Genomic DNA, 19,877 nt, shown 5'->3' on the forward strand with positions numbered 1-19,877 from the left:
TTCTCCTGTGCTGTGGACTCCCCCACTCTGAGTCCCACTCCTTCAGGTAGAAGCCAGACCTAAGCTTTATCAGCATCTTTACAGCTGCGGCACCACCTGGGCCCTGGGCCCTGCCCCATTGTTGGCAGCTGAGAACCCAGATGGACACAGGCATCATCCAGATGCCATACTGTGTTCTGGGCAGACTCCTGGTGTCCGGAGATAAATCAGAACAAGCAACTCTAATAGAGCCCCGGGGAAAAGACTACAATGAGGGGAGATGTCCTGAGTTCTGGGAGCAGAGACTATGGAGACTGGCAGGGAGAGGCCCCGTCTTACTCATTTATTAATGACCCTGTCCTTCTGGCAGTGAGGTGTCCTATAAAGTAAACTGGATTGAATGTCTGAAAACATGAGTTGGGGGGCTTCCCTTGTGGTCCAGTGAGTAAGACTCCAAGCTCCCAATGCAGGGGGCCTGGGTTCGATCCCCGGTCAGGGAACTCGATCCCACATGCATGCCGCAACGAAGACCTGGCGCAGCCAAAGTAAATAAATAAATAAATAAATATTTTAAAAAAATTTTTTGTAATTGGAAAAAAGAAATGAAAACATGAGTTGGAGGAAGTTGTGCCACTGTTTAATTGGTATCTTAGGCAAATCACCACATCCTCAGAGCCTCTGTTCTCTTAACGTCATCCAGAAGGTAGTGGGAAGGTAAAACAAGGCAATGCATGTAAAAGAGCTTTAAAAATGGTCAAGCACTGTATTATTTTCTTCTTCCAGTGCATTTCATAGATTCTGGCACACTGTTGGCACTTGAAGGTTTCTGTTGACTAGATGAAAGAACAAATGAAAGAACAAATGAATGAACAAACAAATGGATGACCGAATGGATAAGAGGCACTCAGGAAATGCTTTATTAAAAATAAAACATATGGGGCTTCCCTGGTGGCGCAATGGTTGAGAGTCCACCTGCTGATGCAGGGGACACGAGTTCGTGCCCCAGTCCGGGAAGATCCCACATGCCGCGGAGCGGCTGGGCCCGTGAGCCATGGCCGCCGAGCCTGCGCGTCCGGAGCTTGTGCTCCGCAACGGGAGAGGCCACAACAGTGAGAGGCCCGTGTACAAAAATAAATAAATAAATAAAAATAATAAAAATAAAACATAAACAAGAAAATTGACACACTATCAGCTAATGAGCTGAGAATTTCACACACATTCCCTCACTTAATTTTCACAGTAACCTTGTAAGATGATTACTCCCTTTTTAAAAAAATTAATTAATTAATTTATTTATTTTTGGCCGCATTGGGTCTTTGTTGCTGCGCGGGCTTTCTCTAGTTACGGCAAGCGGGGGTTACTCTTCGTTGCGGTGTGTGGGGTTCTCATTGCGGTGGCTTCTCTTATTGCAGAGCACAGGCTCTAGGCACGCAGCCTTCAGTAGTTGTGGCACATGGGCTTCAGTAGTTGTGGCTCGTGGGCTCTAGAGCACAGGCTCAGTAGTTGTGGTGCATGGGCTTATTTGCTCTGCGGCATGTGGGATCTTCCCAGATCGGGGCTTGAACCCGTGTTCCCTGCATTGGCAGGCAGATTCTTAACCACTGCGCCACCAGGGAAGCCCTACTCCCATTTTATAGATGAGGAAACTGAGGCCCAGAGATGTTAAGTAATTTGCCTAAGGTCATACAGCTAGTAGGTAGCAGGGCTAGGATTCACACTCCAGGCCTTTGTTCTCAGCTACTCATTATAATCCCTTCTGCAGTATATGCACAGACATTTCCCAACCTAAGTCACCCAATCTCTCATTACTAGATAAAAACACAACTATAATCCACCACTTTGATGCACCTCTTTAACTCCTGTCAGGGCCACCATTTGACTTGGCAAATCTGGAGAGCAAGTCAAGGATGGCAGTTTCTGAGAGGCCATTTCTCTGAAAAGGTCCTTGTTTCTACACTCACTGGTGACAGGAGTGAAGTCTTTCCTGCTCTCTGAATCCTTTTGACCTGGGGCCTACATGTGCCCCACGGGTTTCCAGAGCGGTGCACCCAACAAATCTCTTCCTGTTATCTCATCTGCACCCGGAGGCCGGCGGGATGAAAAACATCAACTTCGTTGTAGGTATAGAGCCAGCGGGATGAAAAACATCACTTTCCTCGTGGTAAAGAGCCTGAGGTCACTGCTGCCACAAGTCCGCACAGGTATGCAAACTCAGATCTTTGAGCTCTGAGGCCAGAACCTCCTTTACCAAATGGCATGGCTTAAGATTTGAGCCCGGAAACTACCTGGACATGGGAGAGGTTTATTGGAATGGGAGAGGGGAACTGGCTCAGGCAAAGGGTCTTAGGCAGTCAGCCTTTGCTCAATTGATTCTTTTGGGGCCCTTGCAAGGGACAGTGTGTGTGTCCAGGATAACAGCTTTGGTGCCCCCATCGTGTGGCAGATGGAAGGACTCGGAAGTGGAGCAGGAAAAATACTTTCCCGTACAGCGGCTGGGATGTCCCTGGGGGAGAAGGAATAGAGTCTAGGTGTGTCAGACATGAAGTCAGCTAAACCAAGGGGAGCCAAACAGCAGCAAGAATCAGGGGCGTTGGGGTAGAAGGCCAGTATCTGGGTCCTCGGTTTGCTCTGACCGCTGTGCACATACAGAGGATGCTACTTTTGGACCAGACAGTGCTGTATCCATGGGGACATCTAGGCCTAGTGATGCTCAGGAGAGATGAGAAACCCCAGGACTTTTAAGAGATCTGGGTCAATCCTGTTTTCATTCTCTTCCCTGCTGGCTGCTTTGAGCAGTTTAATTTAACTGAAAGGCAAAATCCTTTAATCACCAGCTCTAAATCAAGGTATGACATTTGGGGTAATGGAGCGGGGGAGGGCCGTGACCAGTGGGTAAGGTGAGGCTGCAGGGAGACAGGGCCTGGGGAGGGGTCTGAGTTTGATCTTAGCTGCTGACAGGAGAGCCTGGGCTTCCCATTAGCCCTTAGTCGCTAACAGTATTGGCTGCAGACGCTCCAAGGACTAGGAAGGAGAGACTTGGTAAATTATGGTTTACCTTTAAAGACAGCATTTGGAAACACATGTCCACGCAAGGGCACGTATGTGAATGTTCATAACAACATTATTCATAATACCAAAAACTGGAAACAATTCAGGTGTCCATTGTTGGTGAGTGGACAAACCAATTGTGATGCACCCACACAATGGAATAGTACTCAGCAGTAAAGAGGAATGAACTCCTGACACATGCTACGACATGGATGAACTTCAAAAACATTATGCTGGGGCTTCTCTGGTGGCACAGTGGTTGAGAGTCCACCTGCCGATGCAGGGGACACGGGTTCGTGTCCCAGTCTGGGAAGATCCCACATGCCGTGGAGCGGCTGGGCCCGTGAGCTGTGGCTGCTGAGCCTGCGCGTCCAGAGCCTGTGCTCCGCAACGGGAGAGGCCACAACAGTGAGAGGCCCGCGTACCGCAAAAAATAAATAAATAAATAAATTATGCTGACCAGAAGAAGCTGGCCACAAAAGACCACAAATTATATGAGTCCATGTATGTGAAATTTCTTGTAAAAACAAAACTTAGAGACAGAAAGCAGACCAGTGGTTGCCTGGAGCTTGGAGTGGACACGGATTGACCGCAGATGGCCCAAGAGAACTTTTTGGAGTGGTGGGAATATTGTAAAACTGGATTGTGGAGATGGTTGCACAATTCTGTCAAGTTACTAAAGCTTATCAAGCCGTACACCTTAAAATAGGTGAATTTTTTGTTATGTCAATTATAATATAATAAATACTTGAAGTCTTTCACTTTTGACAAGTCCATCCTGGAGCTCCCCTGTGTGCCACCTCCTCCTCACAAGGGAGATGAGGGTTCTCCAAGAGTAGCCTCTGGACCACTGGAGCAGCAGCCCCTGGGGGCTTGTTAGCAATGCAAATCTCAGAACTGCTGAATCAGATACTGTGGTGGTGAGGCCCAGAAATGGGAACTTGAACTCCCCTCCAGGGGAGAGAGAACCATGGTGTAATGGAAGGGGGAGAGGAGAGCAGAAAGGTCATTGATGTTGAGCACCCACTGTGTGCAGCCACCGGCCATGCCCGGAATGATACCATCCTCACAGCAACCGTGTGACATCAATATTATTGGCCCCATTTTGCAGACAAAGAAACTAAGGTTCAGAGAGGCTGACAGACTTGCCAGTCAACGAAAGGAGAGAGCTGGGATCGAACAACCAAGTTTCTGACTTGAAACACACCTGCTGCACTTGTGTGGATCTTGTGAATGTGAGCACCTTTCGCAGCACCTGGAAGCCCAGGGCGGAGACAGGAGAAACTCAATAAACACAGCCCCTCAGGTTCTATCTTGGCACTAAGTGTGGGTATGAAGAAATAAACAGTCAGCAGAGCACTGAAACTGGCCCAGTATTTTCCTCAAGGCTGAGGCAGCAGTCTTTGTTTAAAGTTATATTGTTTACTCCCAAGGGACGAAGGGGTGGGGGAATTTGGAACTAGATGCTTGGACGGAAGCCCAGGAGGTCCTAGCTCAGTTCCTTGGGAGCCTGGAATGCAAAGGGTTGGGGATATAGAGAGAACGGAACTTGGGGATCCTGGCCAGAAAACATGAGAGCCGCTGGAGACCCGGGAGGGCTGGTCTGTGGTTTCCAGATGCACAGATGACATCATGTCTGCCTGGCCTGCAGACACCAGTCCTGCATGGAGTGGCCCTTCCAAACAGTGGTGCCAGCTTTGTCCTGGAGCTGCTCAGGAAACTGAGGTTGAGCTGAGGCCTCCCTGGTTAAACCCAGCACTACCAGAAGCTTGGCTCAATGCCATACTTTAGGCTACCCCACGTGAGGTCTCTTCCTGTGGTCTTTCAGTGCTGGTTGCTGCTGTCCGTTTGCCTTTGCATGCCCCTCCCACGCAAGGTTCACAACTCCTGCCTTTCCTACTCTGATCCTGTTGACTGTTAGACTGAATTGAATAGAGAAACTCTTCTAGCCCAATTATTTTTTTGGATGCGCCGGGTCTTAGTTGCGGTAGGAGGGCTCCTTAGTTGTGACATGCGAACTCTTAGTTGCAGCATGCATGTGGGATCTAGTTTCTAGACCAGGGATTGAACCCAGGCTCCCTGCATTGGCAGTGCAGAATCTTAACCACTGCGCCACCAGGGAAGTCCCTAGCCCAACTATTTAAATGGGCAGAGAGGTTAGGGACTTACTCTAGGTAAAGGCAGGGCCAATACCAGAATCCAGAATCCTGGCATGGAGTTATTTAATAATAATAATACCTATTATTTGTGTAGAGTTTGATCATTTACAAAGCACTTTCATGTGTTATCTATTTCCCTTGACCCTCTCACTAACACTGTGCTTGATTTATAGATGAGCAACTTGGGGTTTATGGAACTTAACTGACTTGCCCAAGATCACTCCCTGGTGAGTGACAAAGCCAGTGCTCACAGCCAGGTGCTTTGGCCCCAAATTACTTGTGCAGCGCTTCATTCCTAATGATGTGAGCAACATCACCGGCACCCAGGGAAGAGCCAGGGGAGTCGCATGAAGCACAGCCCCCTTAGGTTCTATCTTGGAACAAATTGTGTGTCTTTTTCCTGCCCGTTAGCTGAACAGGGCCTTCTCCAGTGACTTTCCAGTCTAAACTGGGCAGGTGAGTCCCAAGCTTGAGCAACTGACCTGGGCAAGAGCTTCTTCTGACTGTTGAGAATGGGACTGGACTGGTAAGTGTGTGACCTGCCCCCCAGGTCCATGGCAGCCTGGAAACAGCCCTCTGCTCCTGCTCACTGTGTTCCTCTCCTTCGGTCTTCTCTGGTTTTTCACATGCTGTAGATGACAAAACCCACAACCTCTCATGGTCAACCTACTCTCCCCTCCAATAGAGCTGAAACATGATGATGATGAGCCTTGATTCCACTTACCAAGGGTATGCTGGGTTCTGGTACATCATCTAAAGTCCTCACAGCTCATTATGAAGGAGCCAGGACTGGAGCCCAGAAACAGGGTGATGCTGGCATGTACAGCATCATACTTATCTCCCATGCTTTTAAGGAAGGATGCTGAACACACCCATGAGTCTCAGGCCTGGGACAGGCAGGTACAGAGTGTGGGTGCTGTATCCCCTTGTGGGATCTCAGAGAAGTTCTCTGGGGCAGGGGCTTCCTTCCATACATAAACTGTTAACCATGCCTCTAGGCAGTGTTTTCCTCAGCTGGGTGTCCTGAAGAGCCAGACTAGGCTGCCTTGTCCCTCTCTTCAGGCTGGGTCTTGGGCATGAGTGCCGATTGCCTGGGATTCCCCATTGACATCAGTGCTGATCTCTGGCTGGGTTCTGGGGTGATATGTGCCAGGAGAAATGCCTGGAGGTGGTTTTCACCAACCTGCTTGAGCAGAGAGGGGTGTGGCCTGTCATGATGCAAGAGTCAGATGTGTGTTCCTACCTATGGCTTCAGACTCCCTGAGTTCACCTCCTTTGACTCACTTGTGCACCCTTTTTTTTTTTTATATCCTGTCTCCTTCCAGAAAGTGTCAGAAGCAGACTTTTCTTTTTTTTCTTTTTTTTTTAAAGAAGATGTTGGGGGTAGGAGTTTATTAATTAATTTGTTTGTTTTTGCTGTGTTGCGTCTTCGTTTCTGTGTGTGGGCCTTCTCTAGTTGCGGCAAGCGGGGGCCACTCTTCATCGCCGTTGTGCACCCTTTTATTTTTATTATTAAAAAAAAATTTTAGTTGAATAAATTTGATGTGTAACATTGTATAATTTTAAGGTATACAAGGTGTTACTTTGATACATTTAGATATTGTGATATGATTGCTGATACAGCAATATTTATCTCATTTATAATGATAGTACAATATTCTTGTTTATATTTATTATACTGTGCTTACCCGCCCCTTACAATGGGCTTTCCAGGCCAAGAAAATGTGCTGACCAAGGTCATATCCCTTCTCTGTCTAGAGAACACACAGTCCACCCACTCCTGCCCAAGGGACAGATGGAGTCAGGGCCCAAGACTTCAAGGAAGGCAAAAGCCACAGTCATAGCTATAAAGAAGACCCAAGTGAGCCCTTTCATTGTAGAGAGAAACAGGCACCGACAGAGGTAGAAGGATTCGGCATGTCAACGCTGAGGCATCAAGAAACACTCATTATGCTCAAAGTAAGGATGCTCATAACACAATCATTTTTATCAAAAAGCATTTGAGACTTCCCTGGTGGTCCAGTGGTTAGGACTCCATGCTTCCACTGCCGGGGGCTCGGGTTTGATCCCTAGTCGGGGAACTAGATCCCACTTGCCGCAACTGAAAGATCCTGCATGCTTCACCCGAAGATCCCAAGTGCTGCAACTAAGACCTGGTGCAGCCAAATAAATAAATAAATAAATTCTTTTAAAAAAGACATTAGCAATTATACTCCAATAAAGATGTTAAAAAAAAAGACATTAAAAAAAAAGAATGCGGTTCTGATGTATGCTACAACATGGATGAACATTGAAGACATTATGCTAACTGAAATAAGCCAGCCATAAAAAACAAATACTGTGTGATTCTACTTATATGTTATACCTAGAGTAGTCAAATTCATAGATAGAAGATAGAACAATGGTTACCAGGGACTGGGGCAGGGAGACTGGGGAGTTAGTGTTCAATGGGTAGAGAATTCCAATATGGGATGATGAAAAAGTTCTGGAGATTGGGCTTCCCTGGTGGCGCAGTGGTTGAGAGTCCGCCTGCCGATGCAGGGGACGCGGGTTCGTGCCCTGTCCGCGAAGATCCCACATGCCGCGGAGCAGCTGGGCCCGTGAGCCATGGCCGCTGAGCCTGCGCGTCCGGAGCCTGTGCTCCATAACAGGAGAGGCCACAACAGTGAGGCGCCCGCGTACCGCAAAAAAAAAAAATAAGAAGAAAAAAAAAAGTTCTGGAGATGGATAGTGGTGTGGGTTGCAGAAGAATGTGAGGGTACTTAATGCCACTGAACTGTACACTTAAAAATTATTAAAATGGTAAGTTTTATACTACATATATTTTACAATAACTTAAAAAAAAAGTGTTAAGAGAGCTTAATGCCTGAATCCAAACTCTACCACTGAGAACGTTCAGGAAGATAAGCTGTTACTTTGTCAAGTAAGTTTGGCAAGTAAAATGCTGCTCAGTACTTGTTTGAAATCCCACCGCCCAATGAGACTTTTCACTGTGATATTGTGATTTATAATAGATATATATTTGACCTTCATCTCCATTCCTGGCACAGAGTTCCTAAATCCCTTGAAGTTTCCTAAGCGGAAAGATCAATAAAGATATCTTGATATTCATAACAAACTCTGGTCAACCACACCCAAGTTAAGTCGACCTAGTGACTTTTGGAAAGCACCTAAGGATAGAGGTTGGTTGCCAGGGAAACTAACCAGGTGATTAGAGGTTGGAACTCTCATCCCGCCCCCTTGACCTCTGGGGAGGGCAGAGGGGCTGGGGGTTGAATCAATCGCCAGAGATTTAATAGATCCCATCTGTGTAAAGCAGCCTCCATAAAAATTCTAAAGGAGGGGTTTGGAAAGCTTCATTCACATGTTCATTTGCATAATGTACATTTCTTGAGTGATAACTATGCACATGACACTTTGTATACTAGTTATGTGGGGAATACAGACGCATATAAGACATCTTCCCCAAGGGGACTACAGCAGCTAACCTGAGAGGTAATGAACATGAATAATCATAGTACAAGGAAGATGTTAAGTGGTCAAGCTAAGGTTGAGATAAAGCTTTATAGGAGTTCAGAGATGAGAAAGCTCATTTCCAATGGGGCAGTCAGAAAAGGCTTCATGGAGGAGGTTCAGGGCTGAAGGAGAATGGTCAATTCAAAAATGTACAGGATCTAGCTATAAGGGGTGGGCTGGGGCGAGCTTTCTGGGTGAGGGCACAATGTGGGCCAAAGCAGGATCTGTAAATGTTTGGAGTGTGTGACCCCTTAAGCTCCTCAGGACAGTGGCCAGGCTGATCTAGCCGGTTCACTGCCCTATCCCGTGTATGGCCTGGGCTGGTACACAAGGTACTCAGCAGAAATGTGTTGCTTGGAACATTTAGTGGTTCAGTATGGCTGGAGCAGAGGGAGCTTTCTGAGAGGCAATGGGGAAGAGGATAATGTCTTAGTTATCCACTGCTGTGCAACAAATTACCCAAAACTTAGTGGCTTAATTCAACAAGAAACATTCATTATCTCTCACAGTTTCTGTGGATCAGGATATCGAGAATGGCTTGGCTGGCCAGTCCTGGCTTGAAGTCTCAAGCATTGTGGTCATGCATGGGCAGGGGCTGCAGTCATCTGAAGGCTTGACTAAGGCTGGGGCATCCCCTTCCACGGGGCTCACTCACTCATCTGGCCAGCTGGTGCTGGCTTTGATGGTGAGAGACCTCCCTTCCTTCCCGCAGGGGCTCCTCCACAGGGCTGCATAAGTGTCCTAAAGCCATGGTGACTGACGTCCTCCAGAGTGAGCGGTCCGAGAGGAAGGAACCAGGAGGAAGCTATAACTTTTTATGTGTTGGCCTCCAAAGTCAGAGCACTGCTTCTGCCACATTCTATGCAGTAGAAGCAGGTCGTTAAGTCTGGCCCGCATTCAAGGGGAGAAGAACAAGGCTCCACCTTTGAAAGGGAAAAGTGTCTAAGAATTTTTGGACATATTTTTAAGTAACCACAGATAATGAGGATGGGAAGGTTTGTCTGTTCAGAAGTCATGGGCTCTCCAAGCTGAGTGGGACTCCAGGGGACCCAGCCTCCCATGGGGATCCAGCAGTCCTGCCCCCTTGTCATCTATTTAGGGGACCATGTGCCCTGGCAGTAGTTGAGGCAGTATAAGTACACAACCCAGTGAAGACACAGCACCACTTGCTGTGGATGGAGGAATCAGAGGTGGCTTGGACCAGGGCAGAAGGTGCTCATCATCTGGTGAACACATAACCCGAGGACATGAACCTCTTCCCCCGAGTAGAGTCAGGGAAGGGCCGCCAGGGGTGGCATCTGAGCTGCATTCTTCTGAAGCTTTTATTGAGCCCACAAGTGCGGTGCTGGGGGTATCCGTGGAAGATAGACTGCACATGGCCTGCCTGCTCAGATAGCATGGGAAGCTGCTCCTGGGAGCCGAGGCCTAGAGGGACCTCCACCCACCAAAGGGAGTCTACTCTCCTCTCTGCTCCTACTTCTCTGAACATGCCCGCCCTGCATGTGCCTTGCCATTTCTCAGCTTCCTGACTCTGCGTCTTTGAGAGACCCCAGAAGGCCCTCCCTTGCCTCTTTCCCACCAGTTGACTCTCAGGTGAAGCTTCAGGATTAGCTTAGTGAATGGATGAGTCTGGGGAAGTCCTACTGTCCCTCAGGAAGCAGCAAATGCCACCGCTAGGCCTTTTCCTTTTGCCACCCCAGACTGGTGAGCAACCCTGCCCACCCCCACCTTCCCATGTGTGCGCCAGGACCCCGGGACAGGCTTCTCAGGGCCTGAGTTGACTCTAGCTGTGGGGATTATAGTATATATTTTTAAAAGTCAGTGCTGGGCATATAGGACACCAAGTAATTCTTCCTTTTGATACTTTGATTGTCAATTTCTGGGATTTGGCTGAGTGACCTTGGACAAGTTATGTAGCTTCTCTGGGCCTTCAGTTCCTTAACTGTCAGAAGGGGAACAGATACCAGCCTCACTGTGAGAATTAAAGGAGATTATGTGTGTGAAACTTTGAGCTTTTCCTAGAACTCAGTCAGGGTTGGGGAAATGGGGCATTTCTGTCCTGTCTTGCTTGCAGGGCTGGTGTGAAGATTGGAAACAGATGTCGTGGGTGCTGGACCAAGGAGGGCTGTGACTGTCCTGTATCCTTTTCAGGTAAGTCACTACCTGTCCTCTGTGAACTTGGGGAAATGGAGCTTTGGCCAATTTAACAAGCCTCTGGTGAGAGCCTGCTCTAGAAAGATGTTCTGAGAGGAGACAAAGATGAAGGGATTCTTTTAAAAGATGCCTGCCTTAGCTCCATGGCACTTCTTCACTTAGCAGGCGGATTCTTAAGGTGTGGAGGAGAGAAGATGAGTCCCCAGGCTGTGCATTCACACATCACTTTCTTGTTATTCTTACAACCAGGGCAGTGGGAATTGTTACCCCTTTCACACTTTCAGCCCCTGAAGCTCAGAGGCTCCTGACCTGCCAGCAGGGCTCTTTCAAGCCTCAGCCCAGATCAGCCAGGAGCTGGAGCTGGACACCGCAGTGACACCCCTGACCGGGGAGGAAAGAGGTAAGATAGGAAAACGACAGTGGGGGCTGTGATCAGAAAGACACCTGCACATCAAAGGGAAAATTAACATTTGAGAGAGAGCCTGGCAGGCTGGTTGCAAGAAGCCTGGAGTAGGGATTCCCTGGCGTTCCATTGGTTAGGACTCCGCGCTTCCAATGCAGGGGGCATGGGTTCAATCCCTGGTCAGGGAACTGAGACCCTGCAAGCTGCATGGCAAAGCCAAAAAAAAAAAAAGAAAAGAAAAGAAAGAAAAAGAAAGAAAAGAAAAAGACTGGAGTAGAGAAGTCTCAAAACTGGAAGGAACCACAGGGAACAGTGGGGCCACAACTGATTTACAGGTGAGGGATCTGGGCCGCAGCGAGGGATGGTGGCAACAGCAGGACTGGAAAGCAGGCTTCCCGACTCCCAGTGTGTTCATTCCGGAGGGTGCTGAGGGTGAGCTGCAGCTTCTGGGCTGTGGCTGAGGGCCAGAGGGGAGGTCAACGGGCAGCTTAGACCTTCAAAGGGAACAGGAAGTCTTCAGGGAGATCAAAGTTACTAGAGAGCTGGGAATTAAGACAAACTGAATTATCTCCCTGATTCACTTTCAGACTTCTCACCTCCGGGAAGGTCATGTCTTGACCGCTTTTCTGTCACAAAAATTGCCCTCCTTGTCAGCTGGCTAATAAAAGCAATAGAAAACTTTGACTTGTTCTCCCCACTGCTGGCTGTTCTTCGCATTGCTGGCTCTCTCCACTGCCTTCCTCTACTCTGGCTGTCAGATGTCAAAGCCTTACACAAACACACACTCAGTGGCTCCCCATTGTTTACTGACTCAAAACCACATGCTCTTGTCTGTCTTTTAATTCCCATCCCAGCCTGAGCACAGTTCAACTCATCGGCCTCCTCTCTTGCCATTCTGTCCCCAAAGTCTCTCTGCTCCCTTGCAGCTTCCCAAAAAAGCCTAGCATTTTCATGCTGCCTGTTTTACCTACTGGGATACCCTTTTCCCCCTTTCCCTCTTCTGCGTTTAAAATCTTATCTTTTAGGCCCATTTCCTAGGACTCCTCCTCTCTGAGACTCTGCTTGACCCCTGCCACCATCCACCCGCAGCAGAAGTAATCACTTTCTCCTCTCCACTCCCACAGCAGAGAAAACTGGTTATTTCTCTACCACATCATTTATCAAACTCTGACTCGCACTGTACAGTACTGGCTTTCCACTCCAACATTTTATTATGAAATATTTCACATGTACAGCAAAGCTGAGAGAATTTTCCAGTTAACTCCCATTTCTCTGATATCTTGTTTCTACCGTTAATCCTTTATCATCCTTGTTTTATCACATATCTGTCCATCTATCCATGCTGCTATCCATCTATTTTTTTAAATAAATTTATTTATTTTATTTATATTTGGCTGCGTTGGGTCTTCATTGCTGCGTGCGAGCTTTCTCTAGCTGTGGTGAGCAGGGGCTACTCTTTGTTGCGGTGCACGGGCTTCTCATTGCGGTGGCTTCTCTTGTTGAGGAGTGTGGGCTCTAGGGGCGCGGGCTTCAGTAATTGTGGCACTTGGGCTCAGTAGCTGTGGCTCGTGGGCTCTAGAGCGCGGGCTCAATAGTTGTGGCGCATGGGTTTAGTTGCTCCGTGGCATGTGGGAATCTTCCTGGACCAGGGCTTGAACCGGTGTCCCCTGCGTTGGCAGGCGGATTCTTAACCCCTGAGCCACCAGGGAAGTCCTGCCATAAACATTCTTAAAGAAATCTTTGTGTGGATGTATGTTTTAATTTGGGGAGGGGGTAAGTACTAGGAGTGGAAGGAGTGGAACTTTTTCTTCCTCTAGATTGTGAGCTTTTTGAGGGCTGATGTATTTAGTCTCTACCTCTAGGCTAGTCTTTAGCCTCCACCATAGTGCCTTGGTATGTGGTAGATTCTCAGCATATGTTTGTTGAAATGAAACATAATTAAAGCACAACCTAATTTTCCTGTATTCTGTATAATATGTAACTCTCATTTAGCACTCTGTGGGCCCAGTAAGATGAGCATTGTTTCTTAATCTTCCCAATGAGCCGCTAAGGTAAGAATTAGGGACCAGAGGCTGCAAGAAGTTAGGTGAGCTGTTGGAGGTCACAGATCAGGTGAGGGGAAGAGAGAGAGATAGAATTTGAAACAGACACTGTTTTTTTGTTTGTTTTGTTTTATAATTTTTTAAAAAACATTTACTTATTTAGGCTGCGCCAGGTCCTAGTTGCAGCACGCAGACTCTTAGTTGTGGCATGCATGTGGGATCTAGTTCCCTGACCAGGGACTGAACCCAGGCTCCCTGCATTGGGAGTGTGGAGTCTTACCCACTGGACCACCAGGGAAGTCCTGAAACAGACACTGTGTGAAGCCCCTGCATAGAGGAATCTCTGTGCCACTTTACTTCTCTGAGGGTCTCAGCTCCTTTAGCTGAAACACTTGGAGTTACTGTTCCAGTTCATCTTTATCTGCTCTTAGGGGCTGGGCAATGTTGGCTATCTCCTTTCCCTCCATTAGACATGAATGATTGTTTTCTAGTGGAACTCCAGATCTCACTTACCTTGATAGAGATCAACACTGCACCCCTGCGGAAGGGAGGGATATAGTTGACAACAAAATGCTGAGTGTCAACAGGTAACTGTGGAAGGAGCGGTGGAATGGAAAATACACCACTGTGCAGTCATCATAGGAAAGGTTGGTTTAGGCAAGAATCATCAATGGATGACGAATCTGGGGAATAACTTTGATGAGGAGCAGGATCTGAGCATGTGACAAAGCATCTCTCCACAGATTGCATATTAGTTGCAAGGGAAAAAATAGTAACAGTACACTGGAGAAATCAGAACACACCTTGTCTCAATGATCAAAATTAACATCACCAGTGATGGGCAGATGGACATGGCATGCCTCCTAGTATGATATTCTGAGGACATGCCATTGTTCATGCAGTATTCTGACTGGGATGTATTGATATAAGCTGAATCTAACCACGAGAAAACATCAGACTCCCCAGATGAGATACATTCTAATTTAAAAAAGGGGAATATTGAAGAATTTGTATTCTTCAAAAATGTTAATGTCATTAAAAAACACACACATATACACACACACAAAGGCTGTGAAAATATTCCACATTAAAGAAAACTAAAGAGACATGACAACGAAATGTGACGTTTGATCCTGGACTGGGTCCTGTTTTGGAGGAAGAAGAAAAATACTTTAAGGGACATTACTGGGTCAATTGACAAAACTGGAATATGAATGGTAGATTAGATAGAACTGAGTCAATGTAAATTTACTGAGGTTGGGACTTCCCTGGTGATGCAGTAGTAGTTAAGACTCTGTGCTCCCAATGCAGGGGGCCCGGGTTCGATCCCTGGTCAGGGAACTAAATCCCGCTTTCACGCCGCAACTAAGAGTGCACATGCCACAACTAAGAAGTCCACATGCTGCAACTAAGAATGCCACATGCTGCAACTAAGAAGCCTGCATGCCACAACTATGAGCTCGCATGCCGCAACTAAAAATAATAAATAAATAAATACATTTACTGAGGTTGAAATCTGTATTGTGGTTATAAGAAATAGCATCATTAGGAACACATGCTGAACTATTTAGGGGTAAAAAGCTATGATGCATGTGATCTACACTCAAACTCCAAATATATTATTTGTGTGTGGTGTGTGTGTGTGTGTGTGCAGCACATAATCAAGCAAATGGGAAAAATCTGAAAAAGAGGTGAATTTTGGTAAAGGTTACATGAGCGTGCTATGCACTATTTTTATCCTTGCAACTTTGTATGTTTAAAATTATTTCCAAATAAAAATTTCAGAAAATGCTCCCCCGCAAAGTCCCCGGAATCCTAATTCAATCAGTGTGGACTGTGCCCACAGGAATTCCATGAACGTGGCTAGCTCTTTCCTAAATATAAGTTAGTTTGTCCCAACCTGCCAAATCTTTGATCCCAAGCTAAGTGAAGAAGTGCCATGGAGCTAAGGCAGGCATCTTTTAAAAGAATCCCTTCATCTTTGTCTCCTCTCAGAACATCTTTCTAGAGCAGGCTCTCACCAGAGGCTTGTTAAATTGGCCAAAGCTGCTTTCTGGCTTCAGAGTGACGGATGGTGAGCTCTGAATAGAAGGTCTGAAGTCTGGGTCCTGCCTCCTCCTCTCCTGCTGATCTGGTGCGTGACGTTGGCCTCTTATCTGTGGGTGAAGGATTTGGACCAGAGCACAGGCTGCAAATTGGCAACCCAAGAGCCACTGGTCCACAGCTGTGTTTGGCCTAGACAGTATTTTTTTTTTTTTTTTTTTTTTTTGCGGTACGCGGGCCTCTCACTGTTGTGGCCTCTCCCATTGCGGAGCACAGGCTCCAGACGCGCAGGCTCAGCAGCCATGGCACACGGGCCCAGCCGCTCCACGGCATGTGGGATCTTCCCAGACTGGGGCACAAACCCGTGTCCCCTGCATCGGCAGGCGGACTCTCAACCACTGCGCCACCAGGGAAGCCCGAGAGTATTTTTAAAAAGGCTGAATTAGTTGTCGACACTCAACAACCAGGACACTGTACATAAACGTTTGGCTCCAGTGTGACCACACTGGGCCCACATTTCCAGGAACAGGCAGCAATTGGCTGGAGTTGGGGTCAGCGCCCTCCTGCTCCTTACAGTCCCCACCCCACTCTTTTATATTGTGACTAAACAATTTCCTCATTTTCAACTTCTGCTGGGCCTTTGGACTGGAAGATCTCTAAGGGCCTTCCAGTTCACATCTTCTCTGACCATGGCTTATCTCTTTAGGGGCTTCAGATGCTGAACAAGAGGTTGGATGGAGTGAAGAGTGAGATGAAGAAGCAATAACAGAACCAGGATGAGAGTTGTCTCAAGCATATTGAGACAAAGGGCCAGATTCTGGTTCAACATGGTGATATATCCAGTGGAGCTCTGGATGGGATGTGATGCTTGGAGTCAGAGTTGGGGAGAAGCTAGGAGGTTTTATTGAGACTGAGGGTTCAGAATGGAAAATGGAAGAAGAATTGGGGGAAAGCCAGGTGTCTGCTGAGCTGGCCAAGTGCCTGGAACTGAGGGCATTACTCTGAGCAGTCACAGTGATAGGGTCACAGTTGAGAGCAGTTTTGACTTGTAGCCAGGAAGTGGATCCTGGAGAGAAAAAGGAAAGAGGAAACAAAATAATCAAGGTGTAGTGGAAAGAGCACTGAACAAGGAGTCAAAGGTTGGGCTTCTAGTTCCAGATCTACCACTTACTAAGTGTTTGCTGGTAGGCATATCACTCCATATCCCTGAATCTGTTTCCTCAGTTTCCAAATAGGGATGATAATACTAGCCCTGCCTATCTCAGAGTTATAGAAAGCTTAACTGTAATACCAGAGAGCAAATCATTTAGCAACCAGGGAAGTACCATCCCAATGTGAGATGAAATTCAGAAGGTGTAATGCAGTCTTAGAATGTCAGGGCTTGAAGGGCCCTTTGAACATCTGCAACCCTCTCATTTCACAAATGATGAATTTGAGACCCCAAGAGGAGAAATTACACAGCAACTGTAGGGCAGAGGTGGGCACAGTGCTCCATTAGTTTTAGAGTAAAACCCCCTTTGTGCTCCCTCTAGTTGTAGGTAAATGAAACTCACCAAAGGAAGAGAGAGCAAGGACCTAGCTAGGGGACTTTGTGTTCAGGGAATACCCCAAAGTTGTGTTTTGTATCACATGCACTCAAAAGGAACAGGCTCTTGTAATTACTCCAGAGGTCACAGGAACAAGGAAACACTTAGTGAACCTTGAAAGAAGTAGTCTTATTTCAAGGGAGAGGAAGTCCCACCCTGTACATTACACAGCATGCAAGTGAGTGAAGAGAGAGGTGAGGCCATCTTGTTCTACTTCCCCTGATAGAGATGAGCAACCTGAGGCCCAGGGATGGGAAATGGCTTGCCCAAGGCCATACAGCTTGTTCCTGGCAGAGCTGGGACTGTAACGTGGTTTCTCAATTTGGAGTCCAGGGCTTTTACTCCATGTACCATTTGGGGTTGCATTTCACTGCAAATGGCAGAGACCAATGGTGGCTTACACCAATGGAGAAATCTCCATCATTGACTAATGATGGCTTTAAGAGATAGGGGTTACTTTTCTCACTTCATAGGAAGTCCAGAGGTGGGTAGTCAAAGATTAGTGCAGCTGCTGGAAGATGTTAAGGACCTAGTCTCCTCCTATTTTCCAATTTTCACCCTCAGCCCATAGTCCATAGCTTTTGTCTTTATTGTCATAAGATGGCTGTTTTACCTCTAGGCATTGTGTCCATATTCTGGACAGGTGGAAGAAATGCAGCTGAGTTTGTCTTTTTATAAAGGCTTACCTGAAACCTCCATATAATATATATAATACATATATATAATATTCTATGTTACATATTAATATGTTGTATTATATATAAAACATGTAATATTGATTAATGAGTATATATGTATGTACATATACATGTTTTATATATATATATATATATATACACATACATACATATGTTTGCTGAATCACTATGCTACACCATTTTAAAGATGAAAGAAGGGGTGGGGGCAAAAAGTACCCGCCTGAGAGTCGGAAAATGGGTTTAAGTCTGGATTCTGCCACTTTTTTGTGGGTCTTCGACATGTTCCAATTACCTCACCTGAAAAAGGTTTGGGCTAAATGACCCCAAAAGACCCTTCTGGCTCTTAAGTTCTATTTCTCTATCCTATTTGAATTTGAATCCACGTAATTATATTTCCCTCTCCTCTTGGAATTCTAACATAAACATCATAAATTATGATAAAAACTGGTATGTAAAAATTGTGTATTTATCTGACAAGTGTTGGTACCAAGAAACTTCAGCCAGAAATTCCTACCTTGAGAGCATCAAGATATCTCCCTATATTTTCTTCTAAAAGTTATAAAGTTTTATAACATTTTTCTATCGGGGTCTTACAATTCTGTTGTTAGGTTTATTCCTAGGTTCCATAACAATTTTATTGTTTCACTGTGATGAATGAGATTTTTTTCTATCCCATTTTGTAATTGATGATTATTGGTATTTAGGAATGCTATTCCTTTTTGTATGTTAACTTCGTATCCAGTAACCTTGCTGAATTCTTATTAATTCTAATAGTTTGTAGATCTTCCCTAATTTTCTATGCAGAAATTCATATTACCTACAAATCAGAATAGGCAGAGAAAACAGCCTGAGGAAGGTCCTGAGAGGGGAAAGTTCAGGAAACAAAGAAGGCAGATAATGCTGGACATATTGAGAAACAAGGCAGACGATGAGGGGTAACAGAGACAGCATCATTGCACAGGATCTTGGAAGCCATTTTCAGGATTGTAATGCAAAGGAAAGCTACTGAAGTAGTTTAGGTTAAAACTAGAGGGAAGGCTCTATGGTAAGCCATTGGACTCTGCCCATGTTTGTGTCCTGGCCAAAATTTTGATCAAAATTTGGATGAATAGGGCCTTCCCTGGAGGTCCAGTGGTTCAGACGCCACACTTCCAATGCAGGGGGCTGGGTTCGATCCTTGGTTGGGTAACTAAGATCCCACATGCCCACGTGCCACCTGGCTCTGCCTTAAAAAAAAAATTGGATGAATAAATATAAAGCATGATTTTCATGGATAATAAATATATTGGATAACTCTAAAATGTCTTCTTGTGAACTTCTGGAGCTTCAAGAATATATCCTTAGACATGGGACTAAATGTTTGCTAAGATTCCCTTCCAACTCTGAGATGCTGGGAATCTACGTTTTGTTTTTTTGTTTTTTTGGCCATTCCATGTGGCTTGCAGGATCTTAGTTCCCCAACCAGGGATGGAATCCCCAGCCTCCAGCAGTGGAACCTCAGAGTCCTAATCACTGGATGGCCAGGGAATTCCCTGGGGCTCTGTGTTTTATCCTGGGTACCCTGGAACTGAAGGGAAAGTTCTTTCCTATTGCAGGTGGGCAAACAGAAAGTACCTATACCTTGAGAAACAATTAGGGCAGATCTATGTTTACACAAATAATTACCACATATGTGGTGAGTACTGTTAATAGAGAGGTATATAAGGGGTGCAGGAGGGTGTATATGAATTGGAGGGGGGGTGTCCAGAAGGTTGTCAAGCTTGGCAGAGGACTTGGAAGTAGCCGTGGCAGTATACAGGAAAGAGAACAGGGAACAGCATCCATGTTGATGGAGATGTTTCTGAGGCAGAAGGAGCATCTGGTAGGCCTGAGAAGGGAGAAGGAAGGGAATAACTGAGATGGTTGTCTAGCTTGGGATACACAGAACATGGTGACTCTGTTACATTAAGGAAGAAGTGGAGGATTCCAACACTTTTGAATCTTCCTAGCCATCTGTCTTCTAAGGATTTCAAAGCCAATTCTATTCATAAAGCCTGGGATAGGCCTAGGGGCTGTTTATTCCAGGCAGCAGGGAGAAGGAGCAAGTAACTTTTTTAGCTCCCACCTGTGTGCTTTTCTTCAGTGGGCTTTGGTGTGAAGTAATGCTAATTTCACGAGAGAGGAAACCTAATCTTTTTTATCTTTGTACATGTGCCCTTCACTGTGTGACCCTTCCTGATGTGCAGGTACTCAGTCAACATCTGTTGGAT

The sequence above is a fragment of the Lagenorhynchus albirostris genome, chromosome 10 (genome assembly GCF_949774975.1).
Source record: "Lagenorhynchus albirostris chromosome 10, mLagAlb1.1, whole genome shotgun sequence".
In the NCBI taxonomy this organism is placed as follows: domain Eukaryota; kingdom Metazoa; phylum Chordata; class Mammalia; order Artiodactyla; family Delphinidae; genus Lagenorhynchus; species Lagenorhynchus albirostris.